Source organism: Rattus norvegicus, chromosome 1, assembly GCF_021556685.1.
Source record: "Rattus norvegicus strain SHRSP/BbbUtx chromosome 1, alternate assembly SHRSP_T2T, whole genome shotgun sequence".
Taxonomy (NCBI): Eukaryota; Metazoa; Chordata; class Mammalia; order Rodentia; family Muridae; genus Rattus; species Rattus norvegicus.
In genome coordinates this window covers 128,181,548-128,198,471 of record NC_141534.1, presented here as the reverse complement: position 1 = coordinate 128,198,471, position 16,924 = coordinate 128,181,548, and the positions used below count along the sequence as shown (strand labels likewise).

Below are 16,924 nucleotides of genomic sequence, written 5' to 3'. Positions count from 1 at the left end.
TCAATTCAACATAAAATTAATCCCCTAGACCATCATAAGAGTCCAAAGGTGACCTAACCATCTAATCCTTCAGGATGACATCCTTTATGGATCACAATTTGGATTCCTGAACAGAGAAACAGGTCATTGGTAGATAAGTTAAACTTTCAAAATCAGGTATTTCTATTTAGTGTACTCAGCCTCGTAGTGTGTATGGAAATATGGTGGGCATAGCAAGAGTTGGGAGGCAGAAGGAGGGTAGATATGATATAAATAAAGTACCCTACATGAAAAAGAATCCTGAAATGCATCATAAAGTTTCAGAATACTGTTTACACAGACATCAGTGTACTTTGTCCTGAAACTTGACATTTTGAACTTATTTTCACAATTACTATTTTAAAAGGTACTCCACAAATTTAAATCCCTACTTAGTTGTATGCGACTTAGAGTTCTGCAGTCTGTCTCCACACTCTTAAATCTGTGCACTGCTAGGAGTAATAGCAATGATATATATTTATTTTCTGTTCGTATCCTTTGAAAACTACATTGTAGACACGTCTTTTCAGGGAATCATTTATGCAGGAATGATACTCTTCTTTTAATGTTACAGTGAAAACAGTTACTATATTAATGGCATGGTAGTATTTTCTTATTATCTATGTGATTTCAAAATGTGCTATTTCATTCATTGTGATGTCACTTTACTCAGGCTGTACTCAGGTTTTTCTGTTATTATTCATGTTGTTTTTGTTTTCTTTGTCATTTTGTGGTCGATGCTACTTTAGGTATCATCAATTACTGGTACTTGTAATACACAGCATTGCCATGAAGAAAACGGAATTAGCACAGGAAGTGTATAATGAGGCAAAGAAACTGAATATAACCCACCCCGTTAGTGGTGGGTGTAGGCTAATTATCCCTATGCTAGAGATTTTCTACCCATGCTTTTTCGAATTGGTAAACATTGCTACACCAAAATTAAACTCTGCATTTGGTTAACTGCACCCTTTAGAGTCTATAAGTCATATTTCAAAAGTGTTTAACATTATTTTCAATTTACATTTTTCTAATATTTATGTTTTTTCTATAAATATGACGATTATTGTTTTAATTGAAAGACATTTTTTCATAAAATATATTCCAATCACAGTTTCTCCTCCCCCAAATGACCTACCTTCATGCCCCCCTCTTCCTCCCTCTCTGTTGAAAACACACACTGACATTAACACTAACAATGACATTCATTAAAACACAGAGCAACATACACATGCACACACACACACACACACACACACAGAGAAAGAGACAGAGAGAGACAGAGAGAGACAGAGACAGTCAGAATCAGAGACACAGAGAGACACAGAGACAGAGACAGAGAGACAGAGACACAGAGAGACAGAGAGAATGAGAGAATAAGATACATAAAACAGAAGTGGTGAATACATTTAATCGCAGCCCTCTGCAGGCAGAGCCAGGCAGATAACATGAGTTTGAGGCCCGACTGCAGAGTGATTTTCTTAGGACAGCAAGAGTACAATGAGAAACCCAGGTCAAAAAACTCTCAAGAGGAAAAAAATTCATAAAACATAAAATTAGAAGCAAAAAGACCAGTAACATAAGAAAATGGTGAAATAAAGCAATATGAGACAAAAGTCTACAAGATACCAGTGAGCTCACTTTGTGTTGGGCAGATAATTCGGGCCATGAGGCCAACCTTCAAATGTAATCAATATATCCATTCATATATTTTTTTCCTTTACACGTGGTTGTCAGTTGGAGGTAGCCTTTTAGTTAGTGTTGGGAGCCCGTTCATGTGTTCACTTCCCCCTCTCAGTGCTAAGATCTTATCTAGCTTGAATCGCAGCAGCTGGCCACACTGCCACAATTCCACTGACTTCATATGTGTATCACCACTCCTGTGTCTGAAAGATAGTGTTCCCATGGGAGTTATCCATCATCTTTGGCTCTTATACTCTTTTTTCCTCCTCTTCCACCTAGCATCAAACCCTGAATAGAGACGTGAAAGACATATCATTTATGAATGAGTGTTTCAAGCCTCTCATTCTTTGTACACTGTCTACTATCAGATTTTATTTTCAGTACCTATACATACACATACATATACACATACACATACACATATATATATATATATATATACACATACACATACACATATATATAGACAATGTATATGCATAGATAAATGAAATTTATATATGTACAGTACATTATACATAATGCATATATATAATAGCTTATATTATATTGTAATATATATAATTCATAACATATATTATGTTTACAAAATTTTATATTTATACTTTATATTATATATAATATATTAAGCATGTTTATGCATGTGTGTGTTTGTCTTAGAGAAATAAACTTTTTATGAGATATTTGGGAAAGATTTCCCAAAACTATTTCTACGTTTATGGGTAGGATTATCATTGCTTTATTTTTTAAAATTCATTGCTTTCTGGGTGACTTAATATCTGTATAGTATACTGATAGTTATGCATATGGAATTTTATTTGTATAACTAATATTTGAATATTTTTTAAAAAATGAAAAAATTTAGGGAATCTCAATATTTTTCTCTGTTTACGTGGAGAGGATCCTATAATTGTTATCGAGTCTTGTAGTAAGGTTGTTCTTTACATTAACTCTTTATGCATTTTATATCTACATATTTGTCTCATGTTTTCTTCTTCGTTGTATATAATCTTTTTTTTTTAATTTGGGCAGATCTGCGTTGTATTATCACACACATACACGTATAGTTTTATATAATTTTTTTCATATCATATATTTAGATTATATTATTCCTCTCTTCCAACTACCTCCAACTCCTTCCTGCTTTCCTACACACCAAATTTCATGTTCTTTTTCTATCTCCTAATGCCCCAAAATCAAACAAAAAAGAAAATCAAACAAAACAATGATAAAACCTATCAATAATACAAACCAATACCAAAATTAAATGAAACTAAACTTGAAAGCAAAGAAGAAACAAAAAGCCCCCCTCCTGAACCTGAAAGAGTATATGTGTTACCATTTTCAGTTACTTTCTGACATATAGTTCGCCCTTGAATTTTGTTGGTATATTCAATGACACAAGTTGGAAAAAAATAACCTGGCTTTCCCTTTGCCAGTAGGTATCAACTGCACCTAACTTCTAATTAGAGGCAGGACTCCATTTCTGTTTCTCCTGTTTACCTCTGAGACTTTTGTTCAGTTTGAACTCAGAAACTATGTGTGAGTAAGCATTGCATATAATTTGAGATAAATTCCAATAATGATTCTCTTGTCAATTTTTTACTAATCCTAGTGTTTCTATTTATTTTATAAAAATTACTTCTGCAATGCTCATAAAACTCCTTTATAAAATGTCTATTCAAACTCTTACATTTATTGTTCTAATATTCTTTTAAATTTAGAATAGTAATATATTTTATACTTTTTTGTTTGTGGATTTATCCAATATGATCTAAGACTATATGATTCTAAGAATTGTATTTTCACTTTTACTAAACTATGTCAGACTCTATTGTTATTTTAGTTTTGTTTTGACTGAATTTTTTAACTTTTCTCGGTATTTTTTTCTGTTATAATGTAATGGTTGTTGTTTTCTACACTATCAGTGTTTGGTTTTATGTTTCATAACAGTGATTACATTGAGAAACTTGGGTAGCAGAGGGAATATCTTGAAGGGACATGTAGTGATGTACCTTGCCACATGGGTATATGTGCATATGTCACTTTCTTGTTCTGGGACTCATCCAAACACCTTATCTAATTGGCAAACTTTGTTACTCAAAAATCCTGTACTTGTGTCGTCCTGTTTGAATACATACTTTATTTTATACAATGCATATTTTGCATTAATTGCAATATTATTTTCTTTCGGTAATCTCTGCCTCCATATTACTAATAATTTGTTCATTAATGCTAAAATAATTAACTCCTTGTCATGTTTGCTGTATTCAAATTTTCTTATTATATCATCTTGTTTGATAGCTTTAAAAATTACCGGGTCTACTGAAAATCTCAGAAGTTTTTGATGATCATTGATGTTGAATATAAGTGTTTTAGGATTGGGGGTTGTACAAAATATTTCATATTCATAAGAACTGGAAGATATGATATTATATACCTAGAAATTACAGAAACAAACTAAGAAGAAACAAGAAATGGTGGTATGCCATCCTGATCTTAGAATTAATCTGTCAGGTAATTAAGCTACAAATCTCTAAAATTAGTGACAAATGGTATCTCTGATAAATGGCAGAATTGGATTAATTAAAAGACCTGATGTTCACCATGCATTCATATACATGTGCACAGTTTGCAACATTCTCATATACCATGACCATATTCACAAATGCTGTTTACGTATTTATTTAGGTATTAGGTTTCAATTACTAATATGTAGTAACTATATAGCATATTTTAATGTCTTTTATGGGATTATTCATTTTTAGTTAATTTTCACACTCTAGATGTTATTCCCCTTCTGGTTCACCTCCCCTCCCGACTGTTCCTCATCCCATAACCCTTCCTTCCACAGTCTCTAAACGGATGTCCCCACCCCACCCACACGACCAGGTCTCTAAACTTCCTGGGGCTCCCAAACTTTTGAGGGTTAGGTGAATCTTCTCTGACTGTACCCAGACATGTGAGTCCTCTGCTGTATATGTGTTGGAGACCTCATCTCAGCTGGTGTATGGTGCCTGGTTGGTGATCCAGGGTCCAGGTCAATTGAGACTGCTGGTCCTCCTAAAGGGTTGCCCTCCTCCTCAGCTTCTTCCAGCTTTTTTTCCTAATTTAACTAGAGGGGTCAGCAGCTTCTTTTCATTGTTTGAGTGAGTATATGGGCATCTGACTCTTTCAGCTGCTTGTTGGTTTTTTGGAGGGCAATCATGATAGGTCCCTTTTTGTTAACGTCCCATAGCCTCAGTAATGGTGTTAGGTCTCGGGGCTGCCTCTTGAGCTGCATCACACTTTGGGCCCATTTCTGGACCTTCTTCTTGTCAGACTCTTCTCCATTTCCATCCCTGCATTTTTTTTAAGACAGGAAGAATTATGGGTCAGACTTTCGAGCAACCAAATCCCTCATTTGATTCCCTGTATTTCTGCTGGAAGTGGAGTCAATAAGTTCCCTCTCCCCACTGTGGGGCATTTCATCTAGGGTCCCCCTTTTAGTCCTGAATGTCTCTTACTTCCAAGGTCTCTGGTACATTCTAGGGTGTCCTTTTCACCTTCTTCCTTCCAATGTCGCCTGTTTGCATTCTTTCTGCTGGCTCCCAGGGTTTCAGTCCATTTCCCAACCCAATATCAGATCATCCCCATTCCCTCTCTCCCCATCCCCATACCCTTTTCCTCCCCTGTTCCTCCCTCCCTTCCCTTGTTCAAATGTCTTTATTGAAACTAATTTTTCATATGTTTTGAAACAGTAGCAAAAGTTCTGTTTCTCCATCTTTACTTTTCTTTATCTGAATATTGTGTTAATTTTGGTTTTTATTACATTTCCTCAAGTTTAGATGAATTGAACCATAGAATAAAAATAATGAACCTTTGCTTTACTTTGGGATACTCTTAGTCTCTAATAGCTTTGATGCCTAAGGTCTTCTTGAAGTCAATAAAATTCCATGGGTGATTTTAATAGTCTTAAATACACTCTTGGACCTTTAGGTATTATGTTACTCTTTTATCCTTGTGTTTTTTTTATTTTTTTATGTCAGGTATTTCTGATACGGAGTCTCAGTGTACTTTGTAGTGAGGTTGCAAATTCAAGCACTAATGCAATGCTTCCTGTCAGCATCCTGAGAAGATCACTCTGGAGACCACTACTCTGATCTATGGTATTATAAAGTCATTTGTTTCCAAATTGATTACTTATGCAAGTAATTAGATAAAAGTTTATATTTTGTTGTTCTTTAAATTTTTCATTCACTATGTGAATCTGGAAACAACAAAATTCTTTTATGTTTCAAAGACTCAGAGGAGAATTGGTTACAGAGCCAGAGTGAGACTCCAAACTTTCTGAACATTGGGATCCTCACAACATTTGGTTGTGACAGAAAACAATGTGAACTGCGTGATCACCATTTCTAAGATTGTACAAAACAGATTGAACAAAGCAGAATTAGGCAAAATTTAACTTGGAGTGCGATTTGATATTTCCAGTGTAGTGCAGAATGTGTTTACTTTTGCCTGGTTCCTTAAAAGGTGGCCAATGTAGGTGGTGTGTTCTGGCCACTTATTGTATTTTGCTCTTTCTTCTCAGTGAATATTTCATGCATAGAATCATACTTACTTAGGTGTATTATATATCTAATTCTTTAGTAATTATCCATAGTATATTTTGATTAATTTTTCTCTCTTAATACCATCCAGGTCATTGTATCTCCCTACATAACTAATTTTATGAATATGCAAAAAACACAGAAAATCTAAAAAACAAAACATAACCCCATCACAACACAGCACACAATCAATTAGTAAAGAAATAAAATATGGATTTCACTTTGTTTTGGACTACTCTTCCTGGGAATGAAGACAGCCCTAGGTTGTTGTTGATATTCTCAATAACTCCATTTGAGAAACATGGTATTTCCTTTCCTTACAGATATAAACTGCAAGTACTTTCCTGATGAAGAGTAGGACTCTGTGTTTATACCCTTAACCAATGCTGTAACTGTAAGTAGTGTGAAATATTGGAAGTTTTGTCTGTCTCAACTGCTTTAGAAGCTTTCTATAATATGTACACTTATGATAATAATTATAATGTACTCACATTATACAATTCCTCATGTAATAAAATTCCTTAACTAGATATGCCACTGTGTAAACCTCTAGTAGTGGGAATTAGTTAAAACTTTCTCGATCATTGGCCAAAGTGTTCCCATATACCCTAACTTCAAACATGAATAGTGGTGCTAAAGGTATCGCTTACACCTGCATCGCCCACAGTAAAAGGGCCTGTTCCTAAATATACCACTTATATCTTCAAATATGGAGAAATGTAGTTTGTGCCCAAAAAGATATTTCATCCATATTAAATAGATTCCATGCTTCCAGAAGGAATTCTGCATGCATGTAAAAGATAGAATGCACCTCAGTCAGGGATGACATTAGCCGAAATACCCAACAAAGCGGAGATAGAATCTGAAGAGACAAGCTCCTGTAAGATATGCATGGCCCCATTGAAGATGGGGTCAGTCACACATCTCAAAATTTTAAACCCAGAATTGTGGTCTAAACTACCAACCAAGGAGTACACATGAGTGTACTCCAGCCACATGTATAGCAGAGGATGGCCTTTTCAGTCATCAATGGGAGTAGAGGCCCAATCCTGTGAAGGCTTAATGCCTCTGTGTAGGGGAGTGCCAAGATGGGGAGGAAGGAGGGATTGGGTCATTGGGTGGGGGAGCATCCTCCTGGAGGGAGGGGCTGGGGGAGCACCGTCATGGAGGAAGGGGGTGGGGGAATGGGATAGGTGATTTCTCAAGGTGAAACCATGAGGGGGGTTAATATTTGAAGTGTAGATAAAGAAAATTTCCAATAAAAAAAGAAATAGAAGGACAGAAAGTGAGGCAGACACAGAAGGAAAGGTCATACCTTCTACCTAGGGATCTATCCCATCTGCAGAACCAAACCCTGAAACTATTGCTAATGCCAAGAAGTGCTTGGTGACAGGAGCCTGGTATGGCTGTTCCTTGAGAGGTTCTGTCAGCACCCGATTGAACTTATAGCCAAACATCAGACTGAGATTGGGCACAATAATGGAAGAGCTAGGGGAATGACTGAAGGAGCTGAAGGGGATTGCAACCCCATAAGAGGAACAATATCAACTCACTGGACAACCCAGAGCTCCTGGAGTGTTAACAAGCAACCAAAGAACATACATGGGGGATTCATTGCCCTAGGATGGCCTTATCTCCTATCAATGGGAGCACAGGTGATTGTTCCTGTGAAGGCTTGATGCCCCAGCATAGTGGGGTGCTAGTAAAGTGAGTGGGAGTGGATGCATGAGTAGAGGAGCACCCTCATAGAGGCAAAGGGGAGGTGGATGGGATAGGGGTGTTTGCAGAGGGCAAACTGGAAAGAGGATATCATTTGAAATGTAAATGAATAAAATGATTAATGAAACAATGTAAAAGCATTCATACCAAGCTGCTATTTTCTACTCTCTGACTTAGACTTGATTGTGGATTTTAATTATTTCAACCCCCCACCTTGGGATATTTATGCATAGCACAGTGTGCTTTGTTTATGCTGGTGGATCATTTTACTCCTGATTGTCCATTGAAAGAGTTTTTCTCTCACAAGGGCCTTATTTTTTATCAGATTATCTTGTGCTCCATATAGAGCCTGTGTTCTATTCATTCTTCTTCTCTTTTCCTAGGTGATCTATGGCAAGTGAAGAACAAGATGTTAGGACTGCTTCATCACCCTATAAAGACATTAAAAAACACACAATACTAGAACATATTTTCTTTCCATCTTAGAATGTGGAGGGAATCTTTCTTAATTAGTGTACAGTTGACAGAGGATACCTAGGGAGTTTATTCCCATGCTGAGATACCAATTCCTTACTACTGTCCACAGCATTCTTAGATACTTCCTTTTCAAAGTGAGTCTAGCAGAGGCAAAAAGTTCGTAGGTGTTCATACTGTAATTAAGAATTATAGAAAAAGTGTTTATGCATAGACAGTGGATAGAAAGGCTCAATTCTGCAACTCATGTGTTATATTTGACTTTTTAAAAGGAGCTGTTCACTAGAGAGAAATCGCAAGAAATGGAAAATTTGATGCGCCACACTGAGGAAGATTGAGGAAGCAGAGAGCTGACATCAATTCACATTATGGTGTAATCATTTTTCCATAAACAGTAGGTTTATATTTAAGTGGGAAATGTGGAAACAGCATAGAATTGTGATCTTGGATAATAACATCATTTGAAGTATCTGACTAGAACAAATTAGTTGAATTATGGTATATCATTGAAATTTCACTAGGGCATGTTTAATCAATATAGCAATGCAATTTAAATTGCTTCATTTCCTTTCCCATTAAGTTGTATATCATAGACAGAAATATACAAATATTCACAAAATAAGATAATTCACAATTAGACCAATGGCACATTTTAGTAGTATATAGCCTTCCCCACAAAATTGCTGTGTTTGTGATTTATTTACAACAAAATCAAATTCATAGGATCTATGAACAGTTATTATAGTCAGTGCTAACACCATGTCAACAGACATGCACTGTCTGTCTCATATTAAACCCCACCTGAAATCTTTAAATAAAGATAGAAGAGTATTAAAACATAATTGATTCTCTCAAATAGTTTTGTAACATCTTATCTCATATCTCATAGGAGTATGACAAATATTTCTTTTTCATGGTTCTTTCCTCTGAAATAAAAGTTTCTTACCCATAAGGATGTGAGCAGCTCAGGGTATTCAGACAGCACAGATATTGGCAAGTTTTATGAACATACATTGAGCACTTATTAACAGTGAACAGATTTTTAGGGAAGGGGACTCTGTTGAAGTTGTCGGGTTAGTGCACTGATCTCTTCTTCCTGAATCATTACCCACTCTATGGCAAGTATTTTTAGTTCAAATGCCTGTGTATCACACATGCTCCAGTAACAGAAACCATTCAGCTGAATTCATTGATCTGGACTTCATTGAAATGGTTTTTGCCATTGTTCTATTATAGGTCACGTCGATTTTTCCATTTTCTCAGATCTTCAAATTCTTTCTTCAGTGATTTGAAGTTCTTATTAGACAGATCTTTCACTTGCTTGGCTAGAGTCACACTGATGTTTTTTATATTAGTTGTGACTATTATGAAGGATGTTATTTCCCTAATTTCTTTCTCAGCCTGTTTATCCTTTGAATAGAGAAAGATTAATTTTATATCCAGCCACTTTGCTGAAGTTATTTATAAGGTGTACGATTTCTTCGGTGCAAATGGTTTGGTCACTTAAGTATACTATAATTTTGGCCCATGCATATATTTTAGTTCCTGGAATATTTTCTGATTTTTTTTCTCCATTGTTATCTGTTACATAAAATCTGGAATAATCCTAACTGAGTGTTAATTTCAGTCACATACATTGGATTATCTTCTCTTGCAGTCATGACACTTTGAATATAAGACTCTGGAACCTCCTTAGAGCTCCTGAATTTGCTTCATATATACAAAACGATATCAATTATTTCACAAAGGCTATTTAGAACTTTAATGATGGTATCTTAAAATATTTTTTTTTATTTTGTGAATCATAATATAGTTATATCATTGTTTCTTTTCCTCCCTTCAAAAACTATCATATACTTCTTACTCTTTTGAAATTCATGACTCCTTGTTCATTCATCATTATTACATGCTTGTATATTTACATACATATATATCACTAAACATAGAGTCGTAGGTTTCATGTTCCTCTGGCTCCTATCTTTCTGATGATTCCACCATAATACTCCAATGTTTTTAGATAGTTAATGTTTTGTAGATATGTCCTATGGGACTAGATTCTAAAAATTTCCATTTCTATTGTTTTTTTTCTCTAATCATCTGCCTATTTCAAAGAGAGATTTTCTTCATGATGGTTGAAGCTGCACATGACATTGGGGATAATGAAAACTATTTAGATTAATGTTAAGGATTTTGCTGGTCAAGTAGAGTTGTAAATTTTAATTGGTTCTCCCCTAAGTATGATGACATTTTTAGTGTTTAATATTTAATGAGATTTAAGTATAAAATTTGGACTTGTTCACGTTGAATAGATCTTAAGTTCAATTAGAGAGCTCTTGTTACTAACAAAGTATGTGTGTCATAAATGCACCATTATGCATTTATGCATATTTCTTTCTTTCTTTCTTTCTTTCTTTCTTTCTTTCTTTCCTTCTTTCTTTCTTCCTAATTTTGTTTTTGGTGTCATGCCAGTCAATGTTGTGGTTCATATGTGTCACAGATGAGCAGGAAACTTGACTGTTTCCTTCCTATGAAACATTGTCTAGTGTTTTTTGGTATTATGAATGTTAGTCCTCAGGGAGAAGGCACTCCGGTCAGTTTCAGATCAGGGAACTTTAGGCCCGATGTCTGAAGTATATGTTGTCCTTATCAATAGGTACTTACTTACCACCTCTTGGGACCAATCACAGTTAATAGCTGGTACTTTTAGGCATCTCTCAAACAGATCTCAATAGCAACTCAAAAAAGGACTTCTTAACCTATTTTGGGAGTTTTGCTTGGTGGATGTAATATATCTATATCTATTATCTATTTATCAATCTATCTACCTATCCAACTACCATCAATCTAGATAGAGATCAAGATAGAGAGAGAGAAAAAATAGAGCTGTATTATAATTTTTAGTTAGTTAATAGTGTGATTCCTTAGGAATTTTCATATATCCTTGTTATTTTGTCATCTTCCTTCCTTCTCTCTGTTTCTTTCAACGTCCTCCACAAATAACCCCTCTTTTTATTTTCCTGATCAGATCACCTTTATAAGTGGTTTTGTTTGTGAAATAATTTGATGTCTCAAATACAAAGCTACTTTCTCATGTCCTTAGAGTTTTATTTTCCATATTTGTAAAATACAAAACCATGAAATTAGAGGGCAGAGAAAGTGGGGATGACTACCAATAAAGAACAAAAAGGTGAGAGATTTAAAAGAACATGAATGGCGTGCCAGTAGAGGTTGACATGGGGAATGTTAGAAGAAATACATTAGCCATATGCAATGGGATAACTATATAAGTGAAGGTGAGTGAAATATACAGTAGTAGATATGTATGCCATTCTAGTAATTTTAATGGTGTTATATTTTTTAGTTGAGATGGCCTACTTCCCTTAATTTAAACTGTATTAATTTCTCCAAATAATTATACTGAAAAACTTTATGCACTGGAGAAGGGCATTCCAGGGGAATAGTAAAACTTATTCAGACAAATCAGATGAATTGAAGTTAGAGATTATTGAAAAGATGTAAAATGTAGGTTAGAAATTTGACAAGGTTTGGTTAATTTATAAGGAGGGATATACCGGATGGCCATCAGTACTGCTCTTGTTCTACTACATGTTTGTGTTTACCAGAGAGCAATGCAGACACTTCTCTGTTTCTTGAGATTTCAGTCCTATATTAAAAAAACCCTAAGATTAACACTAGAGGAGGTGTATCTCAGAGGAAAATAACAGAGCTTGCAGGGAGAGAACATTTGATAGTTAACTGTAGTATGTAGTAAGGATGTTTTTTTTTTTTTGTTTTTTTTTGTTTTTTTTTTGTTTTTTTTTTTACTTAAGAAAGATATTTTATTTCCTAATTTCAGTTTCGGATTATAATTTGTTTTTGTTTTTCAATCAAATGATAGCCTACACAACCCCTCCTACAGTTACCCCTCCACAACCCACCCTACTCACACATATGACCTCTCCCTCTCCCCTTTGTCTCTATGAGGGTTTTCCCCCACCCAACCATCCTTTCCCACCCTTTTGTGCCATATCTCCCTATGCTGGTGCATCAAATCTCCACAGGACCACGGACCTCCCCTCCCATTGCTGTCAGACAAGGGCATCCTCTGCTGCATATGTATCTGGAGCCATGGATCCCTGCTTGAACGTTCTTTTATTGGCGGTCTAGTCTCTGGTAGCATTCGGTAGTCTGGCCAGACGATGTCGTTTTGTCCTATGAGGTGGAAAACCTTCTCAGCTCCACCAGTCTTTGTGCCAGCTACTCCACCTGCATTCCCAAGCTCAGTCTGATGGTTGGCTCCAAGCATCCAGATCTGCATTAGTCAGTTGCTGGCAGAACCTACAAAGCAACAGCCACATCAGGTTCCTATCAGCAAGCAACTCTTGGCAACAGCAACAATTTCAGGGATTGGGCTTGGTATCTGCAGACTTGATGAATCCCCAGGTGGGGCGGTCCCTGGATGCTCCTTCCTTCAGACTCTGCTTCATTTTTTGTCCCTGTCTTTCCTTTGACACAGGAACATTTCTTTTTTTTTTGTTATATGAACACTTTTAATATAGATCATGTTATTACAAAATTGCTTGACAAAGTGTCGTTTGCTTTACAATAAATGCAAATTTTTGTTTTGATTTTTCGGCAGTGTTTGAAGTTTCAAATTATTTGCCACATTATTTCGTTGTTTGGTTGATTTTTTTTTATTAACTTGAGTATTTCTTATATACATTTCGAGTGTTATTCCCTTTCCCGGTATCCGGGCAAACATCCCCCTCCCCCCTCCCCTTCCTTATGGGTGTTCCCCTCCCAACCCTCCCCCCATTGCCGCCCTCCCCCCACCAGTCTAGTTCACTGGGGGTTCAGTCTTAGCAGGACCCAGGGCTTCCCCTTCCACTGGTGCTCTTACTAGGATATTCATTGCTACCTATGAGGTCAGAGTCCAGGGTCAGTCCATGTATAGTCTTTAGTTAGTGGCTTAGTCCCTGGAAGCTCTGGTTGTTTGGCATTGTTGTACATATTGGGTCACGAGCCCCTTCAAGCTCTTCCAGTTCTTTCTCTGATTCCTTCAACGGGGGTTCTATTCTCAGTTCAGTGGTATGCTGCTGGTATTCGCCTCTGTATTTGCTGTATTCTGGCTGTGTCTCTCAGGAGCGATCTACATCAGGCTCCTGTCGGTCTGCACTTCTTCGCTTCATCCATCTTGTCTAATTGGGTGGCTGTATATGTATGGGCCACATGTGGGGCAGGCTCTGAATGGGTGTTCCTTCTGTGTCTGTTTTAATCTTTGCCTCTCTCTTCCCTGCCAAGGGTATTCTTGTTCCCCTTTTAAAGAAGGAGTGAAGCATTCATATTTTGATCAGCCTTCTTGAGTTTCATTTGTTCTAGGCATCTAGGGTAATTCAAGCATTTGGGCTAATAGCCACTTATCAATGAGTGCATACCATGTATGTCTTTCTGTGATTGGGTTAGCTCACTCAGGATGATGTTTTCCAGTTCCAACCATTTGCCTACGAATTTCATAAAGTTGTTGTTTTTGATAGCTGAGTAATATTCCATTGTGTAGATGTACCACATTTTCTGTATCCATTCCTCTGTTGAAGGGCATCTGGGTTCTTTCCAGCTTCTGGCTATTATAAATAAGGCTGCGATGAACATAGTGGAGCACGTGTCTTTTTTATATGTTGGGGCATCTTTTGGGTATATGCCCAAGAGAGGTATAGCTGGATCATCAGGCAGTTCAATGTCCAATTTTCTGAGGATCCTCCAGACTGATTTCCAGAATGGTTGTACCAGTTTGCAACCCCACCAACAATGGAGGAGTATTCCTCTTTCTCCACATCCTCGCCAGCATCTGTTGTCCCCTGAGTTTTTGATCTTAGCCATTCTCACTGGTGTGAGGTGAAATCTCAGGGTTGTTTTGATTTGCATTTCCCTTATGACTAAAGATGTTGAACATTTCTTTAGGTGTTTCTCAGCCATTCGGCATTCCTCAGCTGTGAATTCTTTGTTTAGCTCTGAACCCCATTTTTTAATAGGGTTATTTGTTTCCCTGCGGTCTAACTTCTTGAGTTCTTTGTATATTTTGGATATAAGGCCTCTATCTGTTGTAGGATTGGTAAAGACCTTTTCCCAATCTGTTGGTTGCCGTTTTGTCCTAACCACAGTGTCCTTTGCCTTACAGAAGCTTTGCAGTTTTATGAGATCCCATTTGTCGATTCTTGATCTTAGAGCGTAAGCCATTGGTGTTTTGTTTAGGAAATTTTGTCCAGTGCCCATGTGTTCCAGATGCTTCCCTAGTTTTTCTTCTATTAGTTTGAGTGTGTCTGATTTGATGTGGAGGTCCTTGATCCACTTGGACTTAAGCTTTGTACAGGGTGATAAGCATGGATCGATCTGCATTCTTCTACATGTTGACCTCCAGTTGAACCAGCACCATTTGCTGAAAATGCTATCTTTTTTCCATTGGATGGTTTTGGCTCCTTTGTCAAAAATCAAGTGACCATAGGTGTGTGGGTTCATTTCTGGGTCTTCAATTCTATTCCATTGGTCTATCTCTCTGTCTCTGTACCAATACCATGCAGTTTTTATCACTATTGCTCTGTAATACTGCTTGAGTTCAGGGATAGTGATTCCCCCTGAGGTCCTTTTATTGTTGAGGATAGTTTTAGCTATCCTGGTTTTTTTGTTATTCCAGATGAATTTGCAAATTGTTCTGTCTAACTCTTTGAAGAATTGGATTGGTATTTTGATGGGGATTGCATTGAATCTGTAGATTGCTTTTGGTAAAATGGCCATTTTTACTATATTAATCCTGCCAATCCATGAGCATGGGAGATCTTTCCATCTTCTGAGGTCTTCTTCAATTTCCTTTTTCAGTGTCTTGAAGTTCTTATTGTACAGATCTTTTACTTGCTTGGTTAAAGTCACACCGAGGTACTTTATATTATTTGGGTCTATTATGAAGGGTGTCGTTTCCCTAATTTCTTTCTCGGCTTGTTTCTCTTTTGTATAGAGGAAGGCAACTGATTTATTTGAGTTAATTTTATACCCAGCCACTTTGCTGAAGTTGTTTATCAGCTTTAGTAGTTCTCTGGTGGAACTTTGGGGATCACTTGATGTTTTTAAAATTACTTTTCCTTGTTTATTAAGTTTAAAATGTAGGGCTGAGGAGATGGAACAGTCAACAATGTGTTTGTCTTTGAGTTTAGATTACTCACAGTTTATTACCAATTTCCTCATTGCTTTAGCTGATGTCAGTTAAAGCCCGCACCTTAAAATACCCAGGGAGGCATCAGAGTTGGAGCAAGTTCCAACTGAGAACACTGCCAGGTTACAGCAGCTACCTGGAAACTCTCAGGTTTCTATTGTTAAGTTTGAAGGCTTTCTCTTCTGATTGACTCTTAATTCATTTTTTATTTGAATATATACACTGAGCAAGTATACATATTAAAATTGACACATAGGTGTGTAAAAGCCATCCTGGGATTTCAGGGTTAGAGATAGGGGGCCTTTAAATATTGCTGGCCAGCTAACCTTCTCCATATGGTGAAATCCTCCCAGTGTTAATTGTTATATCAGCTTAGAGAAAGCTAGTAGACCTTTGCACTGAAACAGTATTTGCTGGACAGGACTTCACAGTTGAACCCATAAACTCCTATCATCTGATACTACATGCACAATTCTTATATTAGACATATCCATCTATACCCCAGCAAAGTCAGGGACAGAATTCATGAAGCCAAACACATATTCAAGAAGCTAGTGGTATTTGACTAAATGCAGATGAACCAGTTTTCTTCAGAGTTACTTTCCCTCAGAGGCTATTGATGTTTTAGTTCGTGGTCATACCTCTATGTAGACAAAATTAACACTTAATGGACAGAGTATATTAAAGAAGACAGAATATGATGTTTAGATGAAACATTAGTTGATATTAAGGAGAAATTCAAGGCTATAGAATTAGAGTTCGAATTTACTACATATTACATGTATTTATCAATACGAAAAATAGTTTTAAAGGATGAATGATTCTTTAGAGACAATTTAAGGAGTTTTCCTAGACATGTAGACTATGTGTTCCCCATAGTGGAAAAATACATGTTTATTGCACATAAACAAATGGTAAATTGATTCTATTTCTGTTCTAAAATATGTATGTCTTAAATTATTTCTTTGCCAGTATTAAACTATAATCCATGCTAGGTGATTGTATTGCTTACCATAGCTAGAACCCATCATTTCTTTGTATAATTCAAGCAGTTATTTAAAATTGGTTGTAATAGCCACAAATACATGATTCAGTGTAATGGATCATAATATAATCACAATACCTGATAAAACTCATACTGTAGGATTGAAAGGAGTCAACAGTAAGCTGCACTGGACAACTCATAACAACAATCAGAAAGCAAAAGACACAAACACTGATTTTGTTGTATGTTGCC

The 16,924-nt window shown here is 36.4% G+C and overlaps 1 protein-coding gene across 1 annotated transcript in view; it reads left to right on the top strand.

Moving 5' to 3' along the window:
• The window catches only part of LOC102546835 (uncharacterized), a 479,532-nt gene that overhangs the window by 65,167 nt on the left and 397,441 nt on the right, over nucleotides 1-16,924 (top strand). The window contains exons 27-29 of the mRNA XM_087601102.1: nucleotides 5,730-5,849; nucleotides 6,617-6,687; nucleotides 8,759-8,880. The gene's annotated coding sequence lies outside the window, so the exon portion shown is untranslated. The remainder of the gene's footprint in view (nucleotides 1-5,729; nucleotides 5,850-6,616; nucleotides 6,688-8,758; nucleotides 8,881-16,924) is intronic.